The 3937-nt window shown below is 43.2% G+C and overlaps 1 protein-coding gene across 1 annotated transcript in view; it reads right to left on the bottom strand.

The window, feature by feature from the left end:
• prr15la (proline rich 15 like a) overlaps positions 1-3937 on the bottom strand; it is a 9822-nt gene that overhangs the window by 1140 nt on the left and 4745 nt on the right. The window lies entirely within an intron of this gene.

The following is a 3937-nucleotide window of genomic DNA, read 5'->3' as shown; positions in this document are numbered from 1 at the left end:
TGTGTGTGTGTGTGTGTGTGCGTGTGTTTCAGGTCACCTTTTATGTTCAGAGCTGATCTTTCCGGCTGTTTATTCAGCTTGTAGAGATGATCAGTAATGTTTGACATATAATTTATCTTGTTATATTATCCAAAGTGATCACAATATCTAGTATAGCAACAACAGAATTCACTGTATGGCCCAGTGCTTGTAGAGACCCGACATTGCCGCCATATGTGAAAGTGTAACATGTGATTGCTCTTGTAACAGCCTCCATCTTCTGTATTCAGGTTCTCCACCAGATGTTGAACCTGTTGCAGGGATTATCTCCATTCAGACACAATGAGGTCCAACACTGGTGTTGGTGTCGAGGTCTGGCTCTGGGGAATTATTTCTTTATGGAGCTGGATTTGTGCAAAGGGATGTTATGTTAAAACAGGAAAGTGACCAAAACTAAAATCAAGCTTCCCCTTACTCCTGTATTCTAAGCTAATTTCCTGCTTGCTCTAGCTCCATGTTTAGCACACAGACATGAGAGTAGTCTACTCAAGTATGAGAAAGCAACAAAGCGCATTTCCCAAAATGTCAAACTTTAACAGGAACAAAAGGGTTGAGACCATGCTAAGAAAATCACCACAGTCCAAAACTTCCCAAAAGTATGTGCACAGGGGTGTCCACATACTGTTCCATTATTTGGGCAACTGTCCCAGCTGGCAGGCCAACTGGCTGCAGGTCAGCTGCTGATTGCCTTCTGGCCTGGGGCAAGTTTTTATAGCAGCTGAGCAAACAGAAACTAACCCATGTTGTTTCGTTGTTTTTCTTTCACTCTCTCTCTTTCTTTCTTTCTCATTCTCGTTTCATGAAGATGTGATACTCTGAGCTAGAGTAAAGCGGTTCATTGTTTGGCTCCCTTTGTCCCTTTTGATTCTATACAAATGTGACGTGACTGCGAGTATCAACTTTCTGGCTGCTCTGAGTTTGACAGTGATACTGTCCTCCAATCCCGAGCATGCATTTGCCCAATGAACTTTGCTTAAATGTAGCCAGCCAATCATGATGTGCCTACTCAAACACGTGCAGCCAGCGCAGTGTATAGGGCCGCGGTGTGCCGGTCTGCCACACCCTTTTCAGCGAGCAGCATAGTAGCGACAAGGCCCCCATAGAGTCCTCCACCTGTGCTTATAGAAATAGGGTTACAATATCGTAACCTTTGTTTTATCTCACACAGACTCCGACCTCTACTGGACTCTATGGGTACAGTAGGTGGAGTCAGATGAATCAACGCCCTGACGCAACATAATACCGACCCAACAACACTGATCCTGGCCGAATCAGCAGCCCAGCTACTTCTGAAAAACCAAGCCACCGCGTCAGAGAAGAAAAGGGCCCCTGCTCACCCAGGTAGAAAGCAAATTAACTGGTTAGAGCCACGGCCTAACATTGCAGGGGCCAATGTACAAGCAAAGACCCCCTGCACACAACATCCCTTAGGTCACCGAGAAGCACTGGAACATGTGGGTTTACAACACCACACCTCGGCATGTCCAAGAAGTATGAACAAACATGCCCCCCCATAAACTAAAAGGGAGCAGGCCACGATGCTCAAAGATCACCCCACCTAACAAGGCCTCTGACACTGCGACGCCACGTTCTGAGTGTGCACAGCTCTACAGTGGGAGGTTCTCTTGCAGCTGTTCAGTGCATCTGTTGGGCCGTGCGTTCCACATAACATGCCAACGCACTAACTGGGCAAAGCGAATGCAATTTGGCCTTCCTGACCCCAACCTGAAGTGGACTCCTCATCTTCTTGGGAGTAAGGGAGGGATTCGGTCTGAGAGTAGGCACGCTGCGATCACCAGGGGGCAACAAGCAACCGGGATGCACCAACAGGGCGGTCAGCACACACACCCTCTCAGCTGAGGTCAGTGCAAGCTGCAGGGCTGTCTTAAATGAAAACACCTACAGAGAGGAGCGCTTTAGATGCTCAGGCCAAGGCCTTGAGCACCAATGACAGTCCCCATATTGGAGAGGAGGCACAGACTCTGTTGGGATGTCAGACACTGCCTGCATCCATCACAGATCCTGGATCTCCATTGAGAGGATGTCCACCTCCCCGTGGGAGAATAGATTCATTGAGCAAATTCGATGTTCCCTGAAGATTTTAAAAAAAGGATGGCAGACAGCGGTGTCACTGAAGGACAGTATTACCCATAGAGTCCAGTATAGGGCGGAGCCTTAGTGAGATAGAACTTTCTTCTCCACTGAACTCTATTGCATGAAGGTGCCTCCTTGTCAGTTCCGTCTGCTAGCAGAAAACTGAAAAATGCCTAACAACTGCTGTGTGATGGGATGCACTAACAGCATGGCTATGTTAGTTAGGTTTAGGAAAAAGATCATGGGTGGTCTTATAAAAGACCAGTTTCTGTGAAACACATGACAAGAATGAGAGAGTTGGGTTTAGGAAAAGGTTGTGGGTGGGGTTATAAAATGAACGTTTCAGTAACACATGGGACAAAGACGGGACACAAACCCCGGTCTCCTGGGTGAAAGTCCGGTGTTGTTTGACCCCCCCACCACCCCAACCAACCTCTGTGGAATTTCAGGCTTTCATACTACTCGCCACCGTTGGCTCTTTATTACTACATCATGTTAAAGCGCTGCCAAGCTGCTACATACATTCAGTATGGTGACCCCTGTAGAAAAGTGGATACATAAACACTTCTTGCGCATCACAAGATTTTCCCCAAAAAAGATTTTCCCAGAGCCTGAATACGATGTATTGATGGACATTTGGTGGAGTATAATGGTAATCCATTAGACTTTACAAACTCTACAAAAATTGAAACTCATTCAAAAATAAGCAGTGTTAGTCAACTGGAATTGAATAAAAACTCAAACTAAACTTAAGACTTAACCCTCCTGGTGTCTTTGGGTCAAATTTGACCAAAAAGGTAACGTGGATGGTTCCAAACAACGCTCCTCACAAGTTAAATAAATAATCAGTTCATTACTTTCATTGTATTTGTGTTTTTTTTGTCAATTTTATAGCATTTGGAGAAAAAAACAATTGGTAAAAGAACTTAAAAAAAAAGTGTAAAAAAGAAACAAAAATTTCAATAAAAGTATCTAAAATGTAAACAAATGTAAAATAAAGTGACAAATGTGAAGAAATGTCCAAAAAATGACAAATGTAAAAAAAAAAAAAGCTTTAAAAATTGGGTTAAAAACCCACGAAAATTGCAAAAGGTTCCAAAAAAGTCGACAAAGTGACAAAATCATTGGGAGAAGACACAAAAGGGTTTAAAAAGATGACCATAACCTCGATAAAAGGTTTTTCATTTTAAATTTTGACTCAGAAAAACTAATAACAAAAATAATATTGCCTGTGCTTAAAAAAGCATTAATAACAATAAAATAGAAATAAATGTAAAGTATTTCAGCTTGTAAGGGCTGTACTTAATGTCTTCATTAATTCATCGGTGTGTTTTGGGGGTAACGTGCAATCAACCAATCTGAGTGTCATCTCCCATTCCCTTTAACATCCAGGCATATTGTACTCACATTGCTATTATGATGTCGGATTTGCACCATGATATTTTTCTTTTGTAATATTTGGCATGTTTGTGTGTAACAAGCATGTGTACACGCTGTGCACAAGCCTAGGCCTGTTTTACTGATACGCTGTTAAAATAACAATGGGATGCTGCGATTATTGACTTTAGACCAGGTTTTTGCTGGTCAATCACTTCCAGCTGCCTCAAGATAGCAATACGCCCAGAATGCACCTGAACACACCTCCCAGCACGCCCATGGGCGCAAAGATGGGCACGTTTTTTTTATTTTAACAACGTGTGCACAGAACGGTCTTACAATGGAAAAGACACTTGCGTTGGGCTTTGCTGGCAGGTACTGTAGAATATGCATGGACTACTGGAATATGTAGAATATGTATGGACTA

Source organism: Etheostoma spectabile, chromosome 15 (genome assembly GCF_008692095.1).
Source record: "Etheostoma spectabile isolate EspeVRDwgs_2016 chromosome 15, UIUC_Espe_1.0, whole genome shotgun sequence".
NCBI lineage: Eukaryota > Metazoa > Chordata > Actinopteri > Perciformes > Percidae > Etheostoma > Etheostoma spectabile.
This window is presented reverse-complemented; position numbering and strand designations above follow the sequence as displayed.